The sequence below is a fragment of the Neopsephotus bourkii genome, unplaced genomic scaffold (genome assembly GCF_033783945.1).
Source record: "Neopsephotus bourkii isolate Nb327-2 ecotype Australia unplaced genomic scaffold, CSIRO-AGI_Nbou_v1 NB_318, whole genome shotgun sequence".
Lineage (NCBI taxonomy): Eukaryota > Metazoa > Chordata > Aves > Psittaciformes > Psittacidae > Neopsephotus > Neopsephotus bourkii.
Window position 1 is genome coordinate 10,058,023 of NW_026900826.1, and position 25,131 is coordinate 10,083,153.

General features: G+C 52.5%; 1 protein-coding gene across 3 annotated transcripts in view; it reads right to left on the minus strand.

Moving 5' to 3' along the window:
* LINGO1 (leucine rich repeat and Ig domain containing 1) overlaps positions 1-25,131 on the minus strand; it is a 443,400-nt gene that overhangs the window by 363,602 nt on the left and 54,667 nt on the right. Inside the window, exon 1 of one of the 3 annotated variants that reach the window (XM_061347701.1) lies at positions 7,757-7,774. The exons of the other annotated variants lie outside the window; for them this stretch is intronic. The gene's annotated coding sequence lies outside the window, so the exon portion shown is untranslated. Of the gene's footprint in view, positions 1-7,756; positions 7,775-25,131 lie in introns of those variants that run through there. 3 annotated transcript variants of the gene reach the window in all.

A 25,131-nucleotide genomic window follows, 5' to 3' on the forward strand; every position in this document is an offset into this window, starting at 1 on the left:
AACTTCAGCACCGGCCAAAGTGCTCAGTGTACCATGGATGTACCATACTGTGCTCAGCCACACAGAGCAGGGGATGGCTCCCGATGGGAGCTGGCATAGACCTGTCCCAGCCCAAGGAACTGAGCCCAGAGGCAGTCACCTCCTGGAAGGGACTGAGGGGAAGCAGAGGAAGATAAGGCAAAAGCAGAGATGAGCCAACACCAAGAGGCAAGACAAGGAGAAAGGGATTAACTCAGCTCCAGACAGCACAAAGGCAGGAGGGTGCAGTGAAAGGGGATCTCAAGGTCACAGTGCAACCAGCACATACATTGGCTGTTGTCAATAATTCAGTGTGCTTGGTTGTGAGCACAACTGCAGAGGTGCTGGGGCTCCTACCTAAGCAGGGGGAGCAGCAACACAGATGGGAGGGCAGTTCTGAACAGGACCACAGGGTGCTGGGTGCCAGGGAGACTGGCTCACTGACTGCCCAGGCAGTGCCCTGCATGCACCCCTGCACTTGGAGATCCTTTAGGGAAGGTTATTTCCATGAGTGAACAGCCAAACTCCTCCAAATCCAGGCTGTTTCTTGCCTGTAGGCATTTACAGCCACTGTGACCACTTCCTGCGGTGGGAGCTGTTTGCCTGGGGATGCCATGTGTTGGGGAGGTCTGAACACTCAGTGACAGGGATCAGCCCAGGGCTGGTCCATGATCCCGCACACAGACTATGCATCCCAGAGCAGGATGCCAGGAGCACCAAAGGATTGTTCCCAATGCCCCAGCTAGAAACAGAGTTGCCTCTGCAGCTCCATGAGACCTCTCCTGCCTGCCAGCAGGGCCAAGACCCTGCAGCTCCCATGTCTTTGGGGACCATGTGCTTGAGTGCACCCACATTTACTGCACTGACAAAGGAACCCAAGGGGGACAATTTCTGGCTTCTGTTGCACACTGGTCAGAGCAGTGCATCATGAATGGTCTCCTTCGGCCCTTAAACACACAATAGGTGGAATTCAGAGGTCCTGAACTCCTAAATATGAGCCCTGAGCCTGGAGGGCTGCCCAGGAGCCATCTCAGCTCAAAGCTTGTGCAAGAGGCCCTGAGGTGAGCATCCGATGAGCCCTGGGGAAGCTAAAGTCACAGCCAAGGCCAGTTACAGGAATAGAATTGGCTTGGACTGAGCAAATCTAACCTTCCATCACTGCAACCAGGCATCCATCCTGCAGGCCAGCTGGCTGCCATGTCAGTGCACCTCCCATCCATTTCAAGTATCCTGATGACACCAGTGCTTCACAAGACTAGATCAAGAAGCCTTGGGAGAGTTATTATCCAAAGGCAGGTGGCTGGACTGGGCCCAAATCTCAGGCAAGTGATTAAAATGATTGGCATTTCTTTGGAAAGAGAAGTGCTGTGCTGTACCTGCCACCCATCCCTGAAAACTACTCACTGCACTGTCACAGAGCTGGACACTCCTTTAAGGCTACACAAGTTCTTGCAGGCTGATGATGCCCATCTTCACGTGCAGCTCTGGGACCAGCCACCCACTGCAGGCTCCAAAACTGGAGTGTTTTGGCCAAGATGCTGTTCTTGATTGCCATGTTGCACCACATCTGGGCAGCTCCCGCTGCAGGAGCAGGGATGGGATACTCAGTCATGGAGAGGAGTGTTGGATTCCTGGTCTGCATTGCCCCACGACTTGATTTTCACCCCACAGATTATGCATTGAGTCTATTCTGAGTGAGAACAGAGTCACAAGGCTGCCTTTGCTTCAGATCTGGATTCAGGTCCTATCCAGTCCCCTCTGCTCCTATGGACACAGTAACACTGCCAGAGCAAAGGAAACCAAAGGCAGCATCATTTCCAGGTGAGCAGAGCACAAGAGCAGCTACTGAACGACACCAACCACATCTGTCTCTCCCCAGGCAGCTCCGACATCCTCCCTACCAGCATCCCTGCCAGTGCTGTCCCCACACAGGGGCAAGGACCCAAAACCCAGCTCTCAGCTTAACAGAGTGAGCATCAGGAGAAGCCCTGCCTGTGTGATGAACCAGCACAGCCCCAACAGACTGCACCTATTTGCTTCAGCGCACCCACATTGCCCCGAGGGCTGGCAACTGAGGATTCACAGATTGAGGACATTGTGTGGCTTCAGGGTCATTTTGCCTGGATACACTCACCCCGGAGAGTGCAATATCCAGGAATCTCCAGGGAACCAAGGCAGGTCATTCAGTTTTATGCCCTGTCTGAACCCAACCCATGCCAAATGGGGCACCAGCATGGAAGCTGCCAGGCTTGCTGCGCTGAGAAGTTGAACTGTGCTTAGATGGGGTTCCCAAACAGGGTAAAATCTGCATTTAATACCTATTACCCTAACATCTCCCCATCTGTCCACTTCCCTCACCCGCCTGTAACTGCAGTGTGCCAGGGCTGCCTGATATCAATGGCACTTTAATTTCATCATTCCCAACTTATTTAGAGCAATTAGGAGGCAATGAGCACACGCCGGGGGCCAGGATGCACTTGAATAGCATCCAAGGGTTACCGCGGTACCGCAGGAGACCTTCAGATGGAATTACCAGCCTGCAAAAAACCTTAAATCAAAAGGCAGGAGATCCCCAAAGGGAGGATAGGTTCTTCTTGGTCCTATAGGTCCCTTTGTAATTTGAAATCGGCTGACAGAAATATAAAGAGATGATGTTCCTCATTTAATTACTGAAGAGACAGCATCTCAGGTTGGAAGACAAAGATAGATGCTTTGCCTGGGCATCTGGCTGGGAAAATGATCAGGGGAGCAAGGCAGGACTCCTGCGAGGTGCACTGCCTAAGCCACTTGAGGCAAGCAAGTTTTGCCACTCCCTGGGAGCAGAGGTAAAACATGGAGCCATTCTGGGAAAGCTGACAGAGACAAACGGCTGCTTCTCCAGAGTGATTCCTGCTGGATGAAGGAGCGCTGCAAGCAAGCTACCCAAAAATGACAGCCAGCCTGCAAGCGTGGCTTCCCAACGTCCCCATTTCATGCAATACAGGTGAGATGCAAAAGCAGGGGACGGCTCCTCTCTTCTGGTTTAGCCACAGGCCCACACTCCTCCTGCACAGCTCTTTAAATGCTGCCTGCGTGAGAAAAGCAGTGGCCTATTTTTTGCTGAGGAGCTCAGCACAGCACACAGGTCTTATTTAGGATGCTTCAGACACATCCGGAGGGACTGTGGGAACAGTCTGTGGAAGGAGAAGACTGAGTGGGCATCCTGAGTCACTTCATTGCTTACAGAAGTGTACACAAGCATCTTCCATTTGAGCAAAGCCCAGCACAGCTCCCGCTGACTCTGGGGACCAGAGGGAAGTACATCTTCTCCAGCATCCTTCATTGATGCAGAATAGCTGCACACTGCCCCTCTCATCCAGGTTTACCAGAGGAGGGATCTTCCCCCACAGCTATGATCCAAACCTCTGATCCTGGCAATTCCTCCCCAGCACAGGAGGAGCTGAGAGCTGCTCTAATCTGCTGAGGGGCCAGGGGCTGTGGAAGAGATTAGCTTCCTCCCAAGGAGAAGGCAGAGCAAGACATGTGAGGGGAGAGGTGTGCGCACATGTGTGTGCATGCCCCGAAGAGATATGGTTACAGCTGGCTGCGAAGCGGAGCTCAGAGCTCCTTGCCAAGGAGCCTGACTCATGCAGGCAAATGAAGCCAGCACCATCCGCTGCACGTGGGAAAAGGAGATAAGCACAGGAGTTACAGGAGAGCCCGGAACAGAGACAGCAGACACAGCCTTACTGTGAGCTCTGTCCTCAAGGAAGCCACTTTACACCATCAAACCTCTGTGCAAGGATCCCCATGTGCTGGGGCTGAGGAGGACCAGTGAGAGGCAAGGAGGGAGGGCCCTCACATTACCCTTCCTCATTGACACTGGTGAAAGGTGCTGGAAGCACAGAGCCCCTGCTCATCTACCTAACAGCAGAGCCCTGTGATGTCCTTCCAGTGGACCTCTGTCCCCATGCAGGACAGACCAGGCATCACGGGCCCCCTTTGCTCTCCTGGTCTCACCTTTGTGCTAAGCCTGGTCACAACAGCACCACACAACTTGAACACCAAGGTACCTGCTGAGGGTGCTCAGATGCCCTGAGCAATCTCAGAGCAAGCCCTACTCATTACAGCTGCAAAATGCTAGGGGCTCCTTGTCCTGCACCACAGTGACCAGCAGCACTTCCACCTCTATCCCTGACAGATTTTATCCTCTGCAAGAAAACCCACAGAGGGGCACCCAGCACAGGCAGTGCTATTTCACATGCCATCAACAACCACGTGCATGGCGACTCCCTGGGACAGCAGGGAAGGAGGGGGGGGGGGGGGTCATGGGAATGCATGGAGAGTGCCAAAATATGAACTGCTAATAAGATGTATTTTCAAATGTCACCAAGTTATGATCTATTGATCTCGCACCAGAAGCTTGGCTTTTTCCTGGGTAATATTAATCTGTGTCACTGACATGTTCTGGCAACTTCAGATGGCAGGGGTGCCACTACACTAAAATTAGCTATTACAATTATTAACTCGCAAGGTGCTGAAGAGCCAACCCCCAATCACAGCAGTTTAACCCATGCACAGATAGGCTCAAGCACCTCGGTGCAGCAGGGTGAGAGAGGGGCACAAAGCTCTGCTCCAGAGGTAATACCCTGCCCAGGAACAGCCTAGAAGAGGCAGATTTAGGCACAGCCAGGAGCATGAGCTAAGTTCTACCCCAAACCAGAGGAATCCCAGGGAGGAAAGTGTTTCCCATCCCATCCAACACACAACTACAGCCTGACAGCCCCCCGAGGCTGCTGGGGGGCTGTGACACATGGGGTGCTGCTGACACCTCCCAAACTGACTAAAGCACCTGCAGTTCCTCACAGGGGTCACCCCAAAACCAAGAGCATGATCCTGGTGGGAACTCTAGAAACTATTTGTCTAGCAGATGGTTTTTGCAAGAGTTGAAAAGGCTCCAATGGGCCTTTGGCCAAGCATTTGAGATCCCTTTCAAAACCAAGGCCAATCCATAGTCACTTCTAACGATCCCATTGACTGTTTTTCACTGAGTGCTAACAGAGACAAGTTGTCTCCTTTATGCCATTATATCATGGCTGAGAGCATCAAGAGGGGAAGATGATGGGCTTGAAGAGGAAGAACATCCTTCCTTTGCTCCACTTCAGTTGCTAATAGGCATGCCAGAGCTCTCTGAATAGCATTACATTAGTGCTGCATAAAAGCAATAAAGCCTTAAAACAACAACATTACATATTTACTGAAGTACATGCCACACAAAAGACTGTCCCTGGGACACCACATGAAGACATGCAACAGCAAAGCCAAGGGCTGTAGAAAGCAGCAGGCTGGGCAAACATCCCCGGTGCCCACAGCCATGGGTAGGGTGTACACAGAGCACAGCAGTGGGGGGGTGATGGGATAATCCAGCCATTGCATTTAACCAAAGACAGTGGCATGAAACAGTCTCCTCTGGCAGAAACATGGGCAAACCCCAACCCCTGGGCACAGAGGCTGCAGAGAAATCAGCATCCAGAAGAGGAATGCAGCATCCAGGACAAGCGCTGCTGCTGTGCCAGTGCATGGCCCTGCTTGCCTGGCACTCGCCCACAATTCCCCCCTGCTCCTTTGTTTTCACTTCCAGCACTTCAACATTTTCACTCCTAAGCTCAATGAATTGTCATTTCCAAATGCCTCCTGCCCACAGGAAAGGGAAGGGAACTGCACAAAGCGTTCCTTGATATTGTTCAATAACCGTCATTGTGGCACAGGGCTGATACGGAGCCTTCAGCAGTGAATTGTCATGATTTCGGTGGGCTGAAATAAGTGATTTTAAGAGACCTTTCTGTCCCTTTGCTCCCAGCACCTGGCAGGCTGCAGCATGCTTCCACAGCCAGGCATATGGAGAGATCACTGGGCCCTGCTCTGCCACCATAAAGAGCCATCAAATGCACCTTGGCTGGAGAGGCGAGGGCCCCATCAGCCAGTGGCCCATGGCAGATGTGCTGGGACAGAGATGGAGAAGTAGAAGGGGTCAGAGGCAGAAAGGGGGACTCCCCCTGCACTAGCGCTAGGGAAGTGGAGCCAGTCTGAGCACTTTCTGATGCACGCTTCCCCCCACCCTCAGAAAAGGCAGATTTCCTGAATCAGCAAAATCAGCACAGGTTTGGAGAGCTTTGCCCTTTTTGGCAAGGAGGAGAGGCTTAGGTTCCCCCCACCACCACCACCATAGGTGAGCTGCCAGAGGGACACAGAAAAGCCAGGTACACATCTGACTCTAAACACATCTTCAGCTGCCAGCAAGCAGGGATGAGCCAGAGCCCCTTGTAACCCACAGGACCAAGCAGCCTCCAGGATGGCTGTGGCCCCTGCCTGTCACTGCTGTGACACCCAGCACACAGCTCCAGAGCACGACACTGAAACCACCTCAACCAGGAGCCCACCCATCCTGCTGTAGGGATGATGGCAGGAACCTGCAAGCAACAGCCAATACAACAGCCCAACCACAGAGGCAGCTCTCCATCCACAAAGAGGAAAGCAAATCCCATCTTCTGAAGACTCCTTCTGGAGGGGGATCTTACCAGCACAGCTTGCCCAGGTGCAACCAATGGGCAAAATCAGAGGTGTGGACATGCCCCATGCTCTGAGCAGGGCCATGCAAGCCATGCAGAGCCAAGCTGCCCCTAGGCACAGAAGAGGGGCTGGCAGTGAGAGATGCAGCACTTGAAGAGCTCTGTGAGTTACTGTCACACCAAACAGCTCTGACCTTTTCAATGTTCTCTATTTTTATTGGTGGCCCATTCCCCCTCCATCCCCACAGGCTCATTAGACAGCGAGCAGAGCCCACGGCAGCTCCAGCAGCCAATGCCACCGCTCAGCACTGCAAAGGTCAGAGGCACCGAGGCTGAGCAGTCACTCTCAGGAGGGCACTTACAGCAGGACAGGAGCACTCCTCATCCAACGCAGGCTGTACACCAGGACCTGCTTCACAGGGACATCCTGCTGCGGGGTCCTGGGGGAGCACGCCTGCTCCCAACCACACCAGCCCGCTGCAAGAGGACCTGTCCATGGGCACATCACAGGGCTCACACCCCACAACACAGGAGGACACAAGCCAAGGATGTGCTTCTACAGCACAGCATAAAGGGAGGCTGCAGAAGCAGCCACAACTCCTGTGATGGAGCCCTGAAGCTCCTACTCAGGTGGTGGCAGCAGGGAGAGGAGCAAGAGCATTTCCCACAGCCTTCAAACACTGAACATGGAATCACCCAAAGGTGATGAGCTTCCATCTTTAGTAGATGTAAGAGGAGACTGTGCCGAGTCCAAGCCTCCCCCAAGGCATTTAGGGGAGAGAAAAGACAATCATCCCTGCTAGCAGGCTGCAAGGCAAGGCAAACACAGCACAACTGCTTCACTCACAACCTCTGGGTCAACCAGACCCATCTTACATCAAACAAAAGCATGATACCTCCTCCCTGCAGACCTGGCACCCCCTCTGCCTGCTCCAGAGAGCAGAGAGGCAATGGTGAGCCCCATGAGTTAACCTTCCTCCTGAACAGGACCACGGGTGGGTAACACACATCAGCCTGGCCTGGCTCCCCAAGCTGGTCCTCAGCACACCCAGGGTCATGAGCACAGCACACTGAGAAAGCCCAGCTCCAAAGATAGGTGCTGGGAACCCCAACCAGGGAGCTCCTGGACAAGGGTGGCAGGAAAGCCAAGAGCTCAGCTACCAGCCCTCTCCTACGGGCTCAAAACTCACCAGGTGGCTCCAGAAGCACACCCATGGACATGAGGGTGCAGAAGGGCTGGCTGCTCCTTCAGGAAATGCAAGGCAGGAACAGAGGGGGCCCTCCCTGATGGGGCACAGGCTCCAAACACATCAGGCAGAGGTGGGTGCTGCAGCCAGGTCCAACAACAGCAACCTACCAAGTCCAGATGCCCCACGGACAGGTATGCAGGAGCAACAGGAGACACATCCACCCATGCTGAAACTCAGGAGGGAAGTGAAATGGCCAGCCCTGAGCTTCACTATGGCTGGAGAGGGTGAGGTGCAGGTTCCAGGTGGGCATGCTCAGGGCAATTAAGGCCTTCAAGCAATTAGCTTGACCCATAGCAGCTGGGCTCCTGGTGTCCACCCTCTCCTTCTCCATATGGCAGAGAGCAACCATATTGTAGCAGCATGACTAGCCAAAGTGATGGAGCAACCTGCCTGCTGAGGGGTTCTGTGTGCCCCCAACTGCCCCGTGGATCCAATCCTGGCTTTCTATTGGTCCATAAATGCTCAAAACCAGGGGAAATACATGGAAAAGGCTTCATCAGCACATAACACCAGAGTGAGCACTGCCAGGGCTGCGAGAGCTGGTAAAGGCTGCTCCATGAGTTTCTCCTTTGTCCATATGAAAATGCCCCCAGAAAAGAGCCCAACTCAGGCAGGAATAAAGAAGCAGCAGCACAAATACCCCAGGACAGAGCAGCCCTCGGGGTGAACACCAAGGGTTAAACACTGCACCCAGAAATGGGGAGATCACAGCTCTGGCAACATGCACTCCAAGTGTTCTAAAGCCATGTCAGGTTCTTAGGAGGTTCATTCTTTTCACTGGATCTGGGCAAGGGAGAGCAGTGACACTGGTGACAGATGGGATGGAAATACTTTGGTTTGGGAAAAAATACCTTCCTTGGAGTCACATGCACACAGAAAGAAAGGAAAACAGCTTAACCCTTGCGGTCCCCTCCAGGGATGAGCTGTGAGGGGGCTGCAAAGGCAGAGCAGGGCAACAGAGGCCAAGGCTGGAAGGAGCAGGGACAGGGAGGTTCTTCCCTGAAAGGCAAAGGGCACTCAGCCCTCCCTGTTAAACTCATGTGGTCTTGCTTGGGAATGGTGTTATCCCCACAGGATTAACAATGGCAATTCCCAGGATCCACATCATCACCTTCCCTTGGCCAAGCCCAGCCCTCAGCCCAGGGATGCTAGCAGCCCTTGGACAGCATCATCCATGTGTTAGAGCAGGGATGGGCTTTGTAAGAGCTTTGCTCGGACTGCAGAGACCAGGAGCATGGGAGTGATGAAACCTCAGGAAGATGAGCTTTATCTTGGAAAGTGAAGCCAAGAAAGGAGTTGTGTCTGCCTGGTGAAGGCATGGAGAAGGGAGGGACGAGGGGCAGGAGGAGGGCCAGGATGAAGAGAGGGGCAAGGGAGGGAGTTCCAGAGAGTTTGCCCTTGTGGTGAAACCAGCTGGAGATGAACTCCCACCGCTGCTGTTTTGACAGCCCAAACACAGTCGCTCACACAATATCTCTGTCTTGTTAAAGGTAATTACAGTTCTTCCTGTGTAATGAGATGGTTTTTAAAGGCCATTCAAAAGAAATTTTCTATAATGAGGTTAAGGGTTTTATGGTGTTATACATCAAGGGAGCTGGTAATTGGTCGGATCCAGACAGCATCCTGAAGCAGGGAGATAGGAGGTTCTGTGAAGAATAGGCTAGTGCAGAATGCAGTCTCCAAAACGTTTTGGCTCTGCAGAGAAGGGAGAATGAAAGTAGAGGAAGGAAGCAATAAAAGAGTAAAGGGTTGGATGCTGCCAGCTCCTGTAGCACTACGGCGGCTTCTTCCACATTGCTTGGGTGGGTTTGGAAGAACTTCACAAGAGAAGGGTAGCAGATCCCATAGGATGGTGGTTGTGGATGGGAAATGCTGCTGTGCTGGTTGGTGCCGGGTGGCAGCAGGGAGAGGGCAGGCAGGGACTTGGCTGCGGGATCTGGCTGATCCTGGCTTGCAGGCACCCCCGCCTGCTCCATCTGGAGCGAGGGAGAGCAGAAGGCTCTACCGGCGCAGGGATGTCCCCGCTGCGCACCGAGGCTCATCGCGGTGGGGTGGATGCCATGCGGTGAGGTGCAACCTGCTCCTGCCTCTTGCTTCCCTACAACTCATCCCAAGTCCCTCCCTCAGCCTGCGCAGGAAAAGCCCCGGCAGAGCTGTCACCCTGCCCTCAGATCAACCTTTCCCGATGGATCGCTCCTTGTTTATTATTGCTGCTGCTCCCTCCTGACGTCTCGGCTCTTCCAGGGCCACCCAGCAGCGGGATCGTCATTCCCATGTGTTCAGTGGCAGCTCCCCAAAGGCCGGCAGCATTTGTCTGTATTTAGAAGCAGCTGGTGGTGGCTGAGACAGGGTGAATAACAGAGCAGAGCTTGGAGAGTGGCTATTTTCGTGCCACCCCCAACCTGCGAGCCCTAGGCACTAGTAACTTCATAGCCAAGCTTGTTCTCTTGGGAGCTCGAGCCCACTTGTTCACGCTCAAGAGGCAAGAGTGGCAGCGGAGAGACAAGTACCTGAACCCTGGGAGGCTTAAGTGCTCCTCTGATTGAAAAATCAGCCTTTAGATGTGTGGAGGTTCACCCAGCACTTGTGCTGGCAGTGCTGAAGGAGTTGGAGGAGTGTGCTGGTGATGGCAGGGAGGATGATGTTTGCATTACTCTCACCTCCGCTGTCAGGACTGCTGGCTCGGGTGCTTCGGGGGAATGGGTGAACCCCAGCTTCCCTAATAAACCTCAGTTTTCCCTCAGCACATCAGCTGAACCTCTGTGAACTTCAAAAGATGTTTGAGTAGGGGCTTTTTTCCCTTTGTTTTAGTTTTCCTTAGGGTTATCTGCCTGCACATCTGCTTTATAGCCCATACATTGTGCTTAGCAACAGCCAGGCCCAGGCTCTGGATGGCAATCTCATGTCTCGGTGGGCCAGTGGAATCGACAGACTCATGCCAAGAGCTGGAATTCAAGTCCTTTGAAAGCCTGGCACAGCTGGAGGTGGGAATTTGCAGGCAAATCCTGCAAAATCCCGAGGAGATGCAACTTCACACTGATGCAGTGTGGCTGGAGGAGCCTTCAAACCACACTGAGCGCACTTGCAAGATGCCATCAGTCGCTGGATAACACATGCTGGAGGAGATGCATTTCATATCCTGCCTAGTTATGGGTTTTAAAGACCAATTAAATATTAAAGGCATTTATCAAGGATTATTGCTGCCCCGAGTGTAAGAGCTGGGATGGAAGTGATGCCAGTGCGTGTGGTTTCCGTAGGGAGGTGCAAGGGGAGCCAGGGAGCGCAGTGGGGACGTGGGTGGCCCATGGGGTTCCAAAGGGGACATATCCCCACCCGAGATGGGAAAGCTCCTAATCACTTACCAAACCCTTTTTCCTCCCCAGTCTGGAAGCCTGAAATCACAGCCACTGCCTGCCTAGAGCTGGTTTGGGAATTCGTCACTTTGTCAGGTACTGTTTTCATCAGTAAATACCAGTTTGTTGAAATTCAAAGCCTTCCAAAAAAGGATCAATTGTGACAAATTACCCATTTCACAAAAATCCTGGAAGAGGCTCAGAAGGTCAAAATGTCCCATTTTTGACACATTCAACATGAAAGAAAATCAATTTTTAGGTTAATAAATCTAAGGTAATTTATAGTTTTGCAAAAAGAACAAGGAATGAAAAGCAACTATCAAAATGTTTGGAAATTATTTCTAAAAACCCCTTTTCAGTGGAATCAAAAGCGGATTTCAAGAGTTTTTTTTCTTTTACTGCTACTGGAGTTTTACATCTCTGTTCCTGTAGCTGGTGGGAATTCATTTCTCTTCCAGCTCAAGAATTGCAGGGGTGGGGAGATGCTTCCTTGGCTGGTTCTGGTCTCGCTAACATGGCCTCGGATGGATTATTGCTGTTATTGACATGACAACAGATGCCAGAGGCCTCCGCTAAGCTCCAGTGCCCAGGAGGCTCTGGATGAGCGTGTCTGCAGACATCCATCCCTCTCCCCCTTCAAGTGCCGGCCCTGCCACAGAGGGTGAGCAAGGAACACACATCAGATGAAGCGAAGATACTTTCCTTGCCCTCCTCATCCCTCTCAGCCTGGTTAGATGCAGTTGTGTCCCCCCAGATCTGCAGCGTCAGAGACTGGTACCCAAGGTGGGAAAGCCAAACCTCCCCCATCGGTGGCATAAAGCCTGCAGGCCTGGAAAAGGGGGTATCCTGTTCTATAGGACACCCCTCTGCCACCATTTGGCATGAACAGTTTCCTTGTGGTGGACTCATTGTGGGCCTCATGCCAGCACCGATGTCCCCAGCTCCTGGTACCCTGTGCTTTGGGCGAGGCTGTGCTGGGGCTCAGGAGTTGGACGCAGGTGCTTTGCGATAGACTGAGCGAAGATGAAGGCAGCAGAGAGGGGAAATATGCTGATAGAAATAAACGAGGCTGAGATAATGAAGCAGCATCCAACATTTCCAGCGATGAGTAATAGGCAGGCAGATCAAACAGGCACCCCATCAGGGGTAGCAGGGAGACAGGGAGCCAGCCGGTCCCCTCCCTCTCCCCACACGCTGCTTCCCCCTTTCCCTCCCCTCCTCACGTGCCCTCCCTGCATAAATCTTTCATCCCGAATAACATCTCTCTCCGTAAGGAAAGAAAGAATTAAATATTGCACGAGACTGCAGTCAATCCTGCAGGGCCCTTCTGTTGACTTCTCAAACAGATATTTGACATTGCTCTTGCAGTCTTTCCTGGTAGAGCTCTGCAGGAAGCCCATTTCCCTCCACAAGGAGGGGATGCTGTGGGCTTTTCAAGCCACCCTAAAGGGAAACAAGATAGAGGGAGCTGCCCTCTACCGCCCTACATCCCCCTCCTTTTATCTCCTTTTCCTTCTCCCTCTCTCTCTGCTTCTCCCTCCCCAAAGCATGGGCAGCCCCTGCCCTGTGTTTTGTCCCTTCCTTCCACCAGAAGTTGAGTCATGCCCTTGTTGTGCCCAAGGCAGGCCCTAAAGCCACCAGCTCATTGACAAAGCATCACTGAGCCACATGCTCAGGGAATCCTGGCCCCTCTGCTTTGTGGTACCCATGACAGTTCTCCTCTCATGGGGACAAAGCCCAAATGGGAAAAGGATATAGGCTGGGGTTTCACTCTGATGCCCACTTCTACCTGTCAGCAGGCCATTGAAATCCAGAAGGAGGGTGATGAAAGCCCTTCTCCCCAGATCCACATTCCTCTCCCCAGAGCACTTGTTAGTCTTTGATGCTCCCATGCAGCTCTGCCATCAGACAGAACAAGGCTTGGGCAGCATGAAGACAACATCAGACAGCAGCAGTCGCTGCAAGGTCTGCTTGCTCCACCACTGCCTGCTCCATCCCTCACCACGCACCCTGAGGTTCCCACAGCACAACAGGGTCGCAGCAGCCTAGGTCACCTTGCCAGCCCACTGGGAAAGGTTGTCACAAGGCTGGGACACTGCTAGGAGAGCCCTGGAGCACTCAAAGGGGTGACATTCCCAAGGCTGCTTGCATATGAGGTCTCAGTTGCAGCTGGTGCACCAAAGGATGGGGAACCCTCACCCCCATGCAAGAAACAAGGGAGAATGAGAATGGAAGGACATTCCTTTCTCAGCACCAACATATGCAATGACTCTCAAACACTTAAACCATCTTCAATAGCTTAGCTGCCACAAAGCCCAGACCATCTCCAGGCTGTAGTCAAAATCTCCAGCATCCCTCCCATCCCAAGAAGCAAATGTCTGTAGCATGCAGAACGCTGACAGCAGGATTGGACAGGGCTGGGTGGCATGTCCCAGTGGGCACTAGCGCAGCATGTCCTCATGGCATGTCACAGCAGGGTGCGGGGATGGTGGGTCCAAGCTGGGTTAGGTCAGCCTAGAGAAGAGAAGGCTCCTGAAGGGGAGACCTGAGAGCAGCTCCAGTGCCTAAAGGGGCTGCAGGAAACCTGGAGAGGGGATGGGGACAAGGGCCTGTAGGGACAGGCCAAGGGGAATGGCTTGAACCTGCCAGAGGGGAGACTGAGCTGAGCTCTTAGGCAGAAGCTCTTCCCTGTGAGGGTGCTGAGGCGCTGGCACAGGGTGCCCAGAGAAGCTGTGGCTGCCCCATCCCTGGCAGTGCTCAAGGCCAGGTTGGACACAGGGGCTTGGAGCAAGCTGCTCCAGTGGAAGGGGTCCCTGCCTGTGGCAGGGGTTGGAGCTGGGTGAGCTTTAAGGTCCCTTCAACCCAAACCAGTCTGGGATTCTGTGACTAGGAGGGACCCTGACCCTGACTGCATTTACTGTCCCACATTGCATCCCCAGGTTTCCAGGGTACAATCTCAAAGGCTCCTGGTGTTTGCAGGCAGGTTACTGCTAGGTGGACGCAGCAGCAAATAGCTGCAGACTGGAGCAAAAAGGAAGGTTCAGAGCTCTTTGGAAAGCTGCACAGATTCACAGACCCTCCTCCTATTTAATGAGGTTCTACAAATTGTTTCTGAGGTCCTACCATTGCTCTGGTGCGTCAGTTGAACAAATCCCTTCCTCCTTTTCAAGTTTTATATTTAAAGATGGATTTAATCCCCCTGTTAAAATATTTCCCAATTCCTAATAATATTACAGAGATCAGAATTTTATCAAGTTCTATGACTCAAACTCTTCCTGTAACCTTTGAGTCTTCTTTAGATCAGCAGAGATTGATGTTTGTAGATCAAAAGGAAAGATTTATGATCACTGGTGTTTCCCCTAGAAACACCCACAACCCACACAAGCTCATGTAATGAGATCCAATGGCTCAAAGTCAAAGCCAGGCAATTGCAGGCTGGAAAGAAGATACCACTGTTTAAGAGCAAAGGAAACGGATTAACAGAGCTGTCTACCAAAGAGCTCTTTCTCCTGCCCCGCAGGACCACTCAGCCCAAAGCAGAGCTTCTAAAACCAAAGCTGTTCCCCTGGAGATGCCAATGGGGATCCCGGGTGGAGTGGTGGCACTGGACCCCCTACCCAGCCCCTGCAGCAGGGCCAGCCCAGGGACTGTCCCCCAGGCCTGGGTAGAATCCCTGTGGTGAGCTGAGATGATCACATTGATTTCTGCTGGCATCAAAGCTCCAGGAAGAGAAAAACCTCTTACGTTGCAAGGAAGTATTTTGCAGTGAGGCGTTTATGTGCCAGCTCTCTTCCCTGCTAATTTCTGCTTTGTCAAAGCTACTGGAAAGTATTTCTTGTGACTGACAAAGTGGTGGAATTTATGAATAGGCAAATTAAGAATAAAGAGGGGAGAAATAAGTCTGTTGATAAAAAAGCTGAATAACTCAGTTGAGGATCAGTTCCTTGAATCGATTCCCCCAGAATTTGAATGAAATAATTCTTACCTGAAGTAAGTTTGTCTTTTGGGCTGAAAACCTGCGAGCTGGAAAGCAACATATTTGCATTTTGCTTTCCAATACATAAACTGAGACTTCATTTTGTAGGCTTTCCTGTTGAATAATCTGCTCTAATTTAATTGGAATTTGAATCCTATAAAAAGCATTTTCTACTTAGCTTTCTACTGATCTTGGGTATTGAGATTTTGTGATGTGAAAATGCAGTACGTCTGCGTGTGCTGATTTTCATACTCAGAGGAGCTTCGTTGTTTTCGTGCTTTCTGCTGAATAATCTCTTGAATCTAAAATGCAGTTCTGACTTCGCTCCTTATTGATATTTTTATTTTCAAATGGTAGGATATGAAGAGCAATTTGTTTGTGTTTTTTTGCTGGGAAGTGTTTTCTATTGAGTAATGGGGGGGCTGAGTCTGTCAATGTTTACAGGAATAACTAAGTCAACAGAATTACTCATGCAATTAGCTTTACCTGGCCATAATAGCTAAATACTGAAAGACATTTAATATGCAGATGGGTGTCTGCAGGGCAAGTGAAGAGGGTGTAGACACCTAATCTTTCTCAGCTCCTCTCTCCGTCTTTAGGAGCCTTTGTAACTGCAGCCCAAAGTTTGCAATTCTATAGGAAATGGGACGGGTTGGATAAAACAAGCAACACTACAGTTTGGATTTGGTTCTGGCCACCCAAGCAAAGTCACTTGCTTGGAGCAAACAATCCCAGAGCTTGGAGACCGCTCTGATGGAGCACAAAAGGGAAGTGAGCCACGAAAATCCATGTCAACAGCCTGACATGTGCTACTGGGGCTACAGCTCTCCTGGGAAACATGGAGGCTTCACAATTCCAACACCACCGCACTGCACTGAACTCAAGGCCAGGACCCATACCCACCAAAAGGGAAATTAAGCACCGGAATCCTGCTGTGGGTCTTGGCCAAAGACCAGTCCTGTCCCACCAAGCCAGGCCCTGCAGATAAGTCCTTTAGCGCCTAATCACTGCCAGGATAAGTACAACCTGGCACATCATTTAATCACTGCAGCAATCATAAGAAATGAAAATAGATTTCTATATGCAATAATCACTCAGCCCTGGGTTATCAATAATACAAGAGCAGCTTGTGAGAGAGCAGAAGAGTGAATGAATCTGTACCCCGTTCCTGTTCTGCAATAGCCGATCATCATTCACAGCAGCAGACCAACGCCGTGAACGGTGGCAGCTTGCTCCTTGGAAACAAAATGGACAGCAGGAGTGCTAGGGGCAATATAGCATTTTATTTGGTGCATCAACAGGAATGGATTAATAGAAGACAGTGATCCTTTGAGCAATGTCTGGGTAAAATACCACCGAGAGAACAGGAAAGCTACATTGACTGTGAAATAATTCCAAAGGGCAATATCATAATTCTGCTTCTGTCCCAAGAGTGTTATTTCACCACTCCTAACATCAAAACAAAGGCATGCAGTGCCACAAAGACACTGCATCCGAGACATACAGGCTGGTTTCTTGCAGGCAGGCTGCTGTGCTGATGGGTGCAGAGATCCTGCTGCTCCCACTGTGTGGGACACCAACAAGGGGCTCAGCATGGCCCCAGCAGGCACGAGTCTGTGTATGGGTGAAGGGCACCAGCTGCATTAGCCAGATGCTGAGGGCACCGTGGCACGACCTTCAACGAGGGAAGGAAAGACAGCCTTGGCTCTCTTACAAGAGCCACAAATCCCCCTGACCTCAGCAGGAACGGTGCCGCCGTTCTGCAGGGCGGGATTTGATTTGGAGGGTTTAGGAGTTCAATGCCAGCCATTCATACATGCATAATCCCCCACTTAACTGCAGGTGACCGTGTGCTGATGTGGCTCAGAGGCATTAGCAAGAGGCGGCTCTCATCAGATGCAAATCCATGACAGGTCTGTGCTGAGCCCTCCAACGTGCCCCACACTGGTGCTGTGCCAGTGAAATGCTCCTGTCACTGTACACTGCTGCAAAGCCAGCCTGAAAGCCCCAGAGCTTATGGATCTGCTCCTTTGGTTCACCTTCCCTTTTCTACCACCACAGCCCATCCCAGTGTAACCTGCAGCACCCCAAGGTTACTCCAAGCTAACCTGGGAGCCCTGGTGCCGTGCATCCCACCCATGCAAACACCCTGCTCCAAAGAGCAGGGAAAACTCGGAACCTGTGGCTCCAGTGATGGTGTCCCTCGCTGGCCATGAGTGACAGCGCAATTTAGGAAAACCACAGTGTTGTTAACAGTCAAATCACAGAAGGTGACAGCGACAGGTAGGGCTCAGGGGCTTGGCTGGTTGATGAGAAACCACGTCAAGACGAACAGGGGAAGAGCCAAGCTGAGACAAGCAGGTTGCAAGGGCACAAGGGGGCACATCAGTGCCTCTGCTGAGCGGGATGTGCCTCAGAGCTCCGGGCACCCATCCTGCCCTTACACACACATCACAGCACATGCTCGTGTGTGTCCAGGTGTGAACAAACAGCCCCAGGCATAAGCAATCAGTACGCATTCAGCATGCATCCCTGGCACGTATGCATGCACACACATCCATGTAAGACACTAGCAGCAAGCCCGTGCTCCAGCCTTCAGTCAATAAGCAGATGGCTCCCCAGCACTATCATTTTACAACATTACAGCTTCTGCTCTGCTCATGCAGTAAACATTTTCTGGCTTGCTGCATGAAAAAGAGGTGGCTGCGGTGGCTTCGCAAAATTCCCTACATTATCTGTTTATCGAGTCCTTTCGGGTGGAGGGAGGGAAGAGCATTTCTATTTTTGATTTCCATCCTGCAGGACACAGATTTCTCCCTGGATCCCAGTGGGCTTTTGCTTCTTGTTTGTCTCTTCCCAGACTGTTACAGCTCTGTCACTCTTTGCGGGGAACCAGGAGATGGAAGGCTGTTATGCAGACATCAAGGGGTTGTGATTGCATGCTGGTAAACATGAGAGCAAGAGGGATTTCTGATGGTATTAGAAACCACAGATGTAAGTGTTCCTGGAGGCAGTGGGTCTAGCTGTTAGCAGAGCAATTAGACCTGGTGCTATTCCTAGCCCTTGCTGCCCTGCGAGTCACCACAGAGGAGCGGATGGTGCCCATGTCCCACTCATCCATCAGTGGCAGCTCCATGGCACACATGGGTCTCTGTATCCCACCTTCCAGCCAAGCCACCGCTCGTTTCCACCTGGTCCTTATGAGCTGGGGAAAGGGGGAAGGAGATGATCTGGAGGATATGGCAGAGTGCCTTGCTTTACATGCACTGCAATTACCATGTTGGCATTTTCCCCTGTGTTCGGAATAAAAATGTCAATAAGGAACAAGTTATTAAACCAGCAAGTGAGTGGAAACGGCAAGAGCTCCTGGATGCTCTGGGCCTGAGCACAGCTTGCTCCTGCTGCCCCTGGGCTGTGGGGCACTGGGACAGGGCTTGCTGCTTCTGCCCTCCCTCCGTGGCCATAAGACCGTATGGACCATAAGACCAACCCACCTGGGGCTCCCCAGGCCCACAAGGCACTGAAACACTGGACACATTGGGAGGATGAGGGGCTGGAGCACGTGGCATTCGAGGAGAAGCCAGGTTTTCAGGTTCCAGGCAAGACCTCACTGCCCTCCTTCACTCCCCACAATCTCAAGGCTGCCCCAGCAGATGAAAGCGTGTTTTTCTTTTTAATGAGACCTTTCTGTCCTTTTTACTTGCCTTTTCGTTCTCAAGCCTTTTCTTGGTGCCTTGCTGAGCTTTCACCAGCACTGCCATAGACTCCCTCAGGGAATGACATTTCCAAAGGAAGCAAAGCAATTCCCCACCATTGCTCAACCTTGGGGGTCCCTTGTCAAGCAAGGCTCTTGACAAAGGGCACCCCCAGCACCAGGGATGCTGAAGGAGACTCTACCATACCACAGGGTGCAGGAGGAGGACAAGGGGAGAGGGATGCTCACAGCCACAGGTTTCTCACATGGAGCCCAGCAGGCAGGATGAGGGCAGAGGTCTGGGTGCTGACAGCACCTGGAGCAGCTATAACCCAGCCCAAGGAGCAAGCAGGACACCAGCAGCACCCTCCTGACCAGGGATGGTGAAGCAGTCCCTAATGCATCTCTGCTCTCCTGCACCTACAGTGCCTCCCTCTCCCTGTTTTCAATTATCAAAGCAAAACAACACACACACACAAAAAAAACCCTCCAGGAATTAATTAATGATTCATGTTGGAGCCTTGGCAAACCCTGCTCTGCAGAAGCTCAAAGCAGGAACAATAAGTATTTGGCAAAGAGGAGGCAAACGGCTCATGCTTGGCAGCGTGTGGTGCGGAGCCCTGGCAGCATCGCTCATGTCGTGTGCCCTGACACGGTCACATCCTGCCCGGTGCCCCAATCACACATAAGGTACAACCCAGGTATGAATACATAGGGGGCTGAGGACTGGGAGAGCACAACCTGAAGGGGCTCAGGCCCTGCCTGCAGGGGTGGCTGGATGTGCCCTGTAGGAGGATGTGGACATTCTCCATCCCATGCTGTCACACATGTGTGCCCTCCCAGAAACATGGGCCTGAGCAACTGCATCCCGGAGATTTAGGATAATGAGAGATTTTTAATGCAATTAATAGACGTCATGGGACATGGTCTTGTGAGTCTAGAGCAAATGAGGCTTGGATAATTGGTGTTGAAACACATATATCAGTGGGATGATTTCCCCCCCTCAACAGGGTTGGAGGCTGGAATGTGCTGTCAACTGATACTGTACAAATGGGTTTGGCTATTGCTGGTGGCATCTTCCAAGCAAAGTTCTGGTGTGGAGCCCTGCCAGGCAGCCCTGCAATCCTAGCAGCAAACAAGCTGCCATGAGGGGGGGGTTATCCACTTCCATGGAAAGTGGCTTTATCCCTGTCCCTATGCGCATGCATGAGCACACACAACAGGCAGCCAACAGGCACCGGCAGCCCTGAGCTCTGCCTGCAGGGATGTGCCACCACCTCCCCACACCAGCACAGGACATGGGCCTCCATCCCAGACACTTCCATCCCAGGCCAATCTGGAGAGGGGCTTGGGACAAGGGCCTGTAGGGACAGGCCAAGGGGAATGGCTTGAACCTGCTCGGGGGGAGACTGAGCTGAGCTCTTAGGCAGAAGCTCTTCCCTGTGAGGGTGCTGAGGCGCTGGCACAGGGTGCCCAGAGAAGCTGTGGCTGCCCCATCCCTGGCAGTGCTCAAGGCCAGGTTGGACACAGGGGCTTGGAGCAAGCTGCTCTAGGGGAAGGGGTCCCTGCCCATGGCAGGGGTTGGGACTGGGTGAGCTTTAAGGTCCCTTCCAACACAAACCAGGCTGGGATCCTATGAAACCTGCTCCAGGACTCAGGTGTCCCTTTGCAGGGTGCATGTAACCAAAAAGCCACAAATCTGTCAGGAACTGCAGTACCTGGTCTGTGTGAAGTTCCCTGTTTTGCACTGAACTCAGTCAATCAAAACCACCCCCAGGACAGGGCTCAGGATAAACCCAAGCGCTCACATTTCCCCAGGAAACATTCAGGCATTTTGCTGCAGTCAGGGTAAAAGCATTTCATTTCTCCAACACAAACCATCATAAAACGTTAAATATAACCTGGATATTAAATTAAAACATAAAAGTCAAAACACGTCAAATCACAGAGACACATTTGAATTTCCTGGACACTGTCAACAGATGGAAGCCAGGATGATTTGCTTTGATAGGCTCCCACCTGAATGCTTGCTACACACTGATAACACAGCCTGATAAAAAAGGCGTTTTCCAATGGATAACTTCATCCCTGATACCCTCTGCCTCCATTTCCAGAGGTGGGGGGCGGCACAGATGTGCCTGTCTGAGGAGGCAGGGGATGGAGGGGATGCCCCTCCACTACCAGGACCCCAGCAGAGAGAGGACCAGGCTGAAGCCTTGAGATGCTTCCCCATGCTCAGCCTGCACAGGACCAGGGGAAGGGGCAGAACAGCTCCTTCCTGCCCTATTAACAAGCCAGAAAGCATTCCCCTGGGTTATTAAGCATTTGTGTATGGGTCTGGAAACTGTAACCATGTCACCCCATTATAATCATGTTTAAACACAACTTGGGCCATTGGAGCGCAATAAAGCACGAGGCTGGAAGGAGAAGGGCCCTGTTCACTTCTCCATCCTCTCCCCAGCACTCACTGGGAATGATGGAGATGGCAATGGGCAACCTAAGCTCTGCCAGCCAGGCCTGGCACTCCTGGCTTGTCAAAATCAAGCTGCTCAGAGCGAAACACCAGCACAGCTCCCTATGGACACATCACTTCTGACAGCAGAAACAGGAATCAAACCCTGGCTGTGCCCTGTCCCCTGCTGCCAGCAGGCACCTGCAGCCCCAGCCCCTACCCAGAGCCATGCACATGCATTTGTGGGGCTCCAGCCCCCCCATCCCAGCAGAACCCCAATATTGAAAAGGAGCCTACTTAAAATAAAAAGGTGGAAAATAGCATAACCATGGCCTCGTTTCATTACTATGTGGCCCTGTGTGCCTGCAGCAGCAGAAGGGGACCAGTGGACAAGTGCCTGTCTCAGGGAGCATTTAATGAAGCTTCAGCACATCATTAGGCAGATGCAGAGCCTCCAGAACACTGCTCAACCCTCCAGGGCAGCAGTGCCAAAGCCAGAGACTGATGCCAGGGTGCAGAGAGACATCACAGGACAAGGACCAGGGTCCACCCTGCTGCTCTGCTGTACAGCAGCGCAGTGATGCAGTAGCCTGCAGGGAGGGGATCAGGGCTGGCTGCTTCCTGCACAGCCAGGGCTTCCCCAGGGCTCTGGCCACACCAGCTTAGCGCAGCCCTCGGACGCAGCCTGGCTCCAGATGTAGAGGAGCAGAGGCTAATGCATGCAACGCCTCCAAGCCAGAAGTTAAAGAGCAGAGGAGAGGCAGCTCCGTGGCCATCTGCCAGGTGATGCAAGCAGTGCTTTCATAATTCAACAGGCAATAAAGGCAGTACAGCGAGGTAAGCCCAGCAGCCTGGCTCCAGGATGGTACCTGGAGATACCGTCAGGGCAGGGGTAGCACTGAATCCTCAAGCATAACACCCTGCAAGCAACCTGCAGCACTCGATGCCACAGCAAGGGGGGAAGAGCAGGTGCTTCCTTAAAGGATTAGATGGTATTGATATGACTGACCGCAGTAAACAGAGCTGGACAAACAGAGGCAGCGGTGTGGAAAGCCCTCAGCCCTTATGGGCTGGGGTGAGTAGCTGGGAAGAGGATTTACCTAAGATCTGCCACTTTCAGTTAGGCTCTCAGTGCCGGTTCTCCTGCACCAGCAGCTCATCTGCTCCAGGTGCCACTGAAACAGGGATGCGATGCCTTCCTCAGGGATTCCTCCAGGTCTGCCACAGGTTGCTGGGCTCCTCAGCATCTGCGCAAGCAGCAGGGAAGAGGCTTTCTGTGGATGCCATTCCTGCAGGGCGCAGTGAGAGGGCCTGGATTCTGCATCACCGCAAAGCCATAAAGCTGGCACTTGGCTGTTCCAGGCTGAGGGGCTGCCTGGGACTGGGATTGGGAACAGCCTGGGTGACCTGCCAGACCCTCTGCAGGCAGCCTTGCTGATCTCCAGCCCTGCTGACCGTTCAGCAATGGGGCATTAGGGCTGGTGGTGATGGCAGAGAATAGAAGGTGGGAGCTGGAAACCATCACTTGAGATACAGCCCAGCACGAGAAACCAAAGATCTGACACCACCCAGGCAAGGGATGCTGAGAGCCAGCACAGGCAGCGTGCAAACGCTTGTGCTGTTTACACCCAGTACAGGCAGTGCCTGCCCAGCAACAGAGCAGAGTCCTGCCTGGGGATAATGGGAAGCACTGGGAGAACCTAGGCAGCACAAGGAGGGTTAAATCGCAGCCACAGGAGCAGAAAATGAGGTTCCAGTTATTAGTTGATTTATTGGTCTGTCCTCAATTGGCACTCAGGACTCAGAAGAAAATGTTCCACTCCAAAGCATTAAGCATCTTCAAAGAGCAGAAGCATTAAAAATTGAAATCATAAAATAGACATGTAAATATAGCAGAGGTAAATGGGGCAGCGAGGGGAAGAGTGGAGCGCAGCCAGCCCCAGCCAAGCCTGCGGGGCAGGGAAAGAGCTGTGCTGGGGGGGCTGGAGTCGTGCTGGGGTGCACTGAGGCAGCTGTAACCTCCAAGCTGGGGGGGTTACCTGCAGGAAAGCTCTGGATGGCTTCACTGTATGACTGCTTGCCGAGCTCTGTGGGGTGCCAATGTGCTGGAGAGCAGTGCTGCCTGTGCATGGAAATCACCTCCAGGTCCCCTCGCCTGCTGGCCTATATACAACATCCTTATGGTGTCCCAAAAGACTCCAAACATGGCAGGAGATGGGGAGCGGGACTGGGAAAGACAGGAGGGATGGAAGGCACAGGAGCGGTGACAACAGGAGACAAGCAGGGAATCAAAGCCCATGGGGCTGGCAGAGCCTGCCCAGTGAGCTGTGCCAAGCCTTGCTGGGTGCCCAGGGGAGGTTCCAAACCCAGGGCAGTGCCAGGAGCAGCCTTAGGGCATGCAAAGCCCATTGTAAGGCTGGTTCCCAGTGATGTGTCAGTGGGTGGTGGCCCTGGAGCCTCCGTGCAGCCCCTCTTCCCTCACCAGCAGCTCACCCTGCAAGTGAGCCCGGTGAAGTCACCCAGCCACCCCGTCAGGGGTCACGACTGATGGCGAACTGATGCCGTCATCTCTTTCACAGGCTGTATTTCACAGAACCAGGGACAGGCGTTCACTTTCCTCATCTACAACAGCAAGACACAAACTCCTCTGAGCCCCTCTGGCCCATTTGCCTGCAAGGCAGCAGGACTGGTGTTTGGGGACAAGTGACAGTTCTACCCTCTACGTGAGCAACTGGTGATGCACCAGGCTGCCTGCTTATAGTATTTTAAGAGCTACCTGCAGAGATACCAAGCCGCTGCTCCGCAGGAGGGTGGTAGATGCTCAGCCACTCTCCAAACCCACACCAGACTATGCTCAGGGGGTTTGAACCTCCACACACAAGAAATAAACCCCTTTGAGAATCAACAAACCAGCCAAGAGACAAAGCATCAACCAGCCCAACACCAATGGTCACGCAAGCTCTGAACCTTAAAAACCTCTGGAAGCACAACCATCACCTTGGTAAAGGTCTCTGGTGAGGAGCTGGGAACCACCATGTCCAAGAATCATAGAATGTTTGGGCTGGGAAGGACCTTAAGATCATCCAGTTCCAACTCCCTGCCATGGGCAGGGATGCCTTACACTAAACCATGTCACCAAGGCTCTATTCAACCTGGCCTTGAACACTGCCAGGGATGGAGCATGCACCACTTTTCTGAGCACCCTGTGCCAGCGCCTCAGCACCCCCACAGTAAAGAACTTCTTCCTTAGATCCAACCTGAACTTCCCCTGTTTCAACTTAAAGCTTCAGGTCCTCAGAGTCCTTGAGTCCCCGAAGGGCCCCATCCCATGTGTGGTCAGCAGAAGGGACCACCCCATCGCCCCCTACCATGCTCCAGCGCAAACCCTGCCCTCTTGGCACCCGTACCTGTTTTTCCCCTACACGTAGTTTTTTTCTTAATTGGGAGCTTGTTAATTATCCCCATCCTTTGCAGAGGAAATAAACAGCAATTAGAGGAATAAGTGGTATTTTTATTCCCTGGCACTCTCGCCGAGCTCCCCGACGCCTCCCTCCCATGCGCGGCTCCCACACGGGCACATGTTGCTGCCTGCTCCGGCGCTGCTGCCCCAGTGCTCTCCCCCGTCTGTTCCCGGGAGCGGGGTGCTGCGGTGGTGGGCTGCCTTGCTCTTCCCCCGGGGAGGAAGCGTTACTGTGTGAAAGCAGCAGGCTGTCCCGCTGTAATCTCTTTTAAAAGTCATAAATTGCTGAGAAAAGCCAGTTTTCCTGCACAACAGAAGGTTAGCGTGTTTAAAGAGAGCACTGGAACTGTTTTTATTAATCAGAACTGCTATAAAGAAAG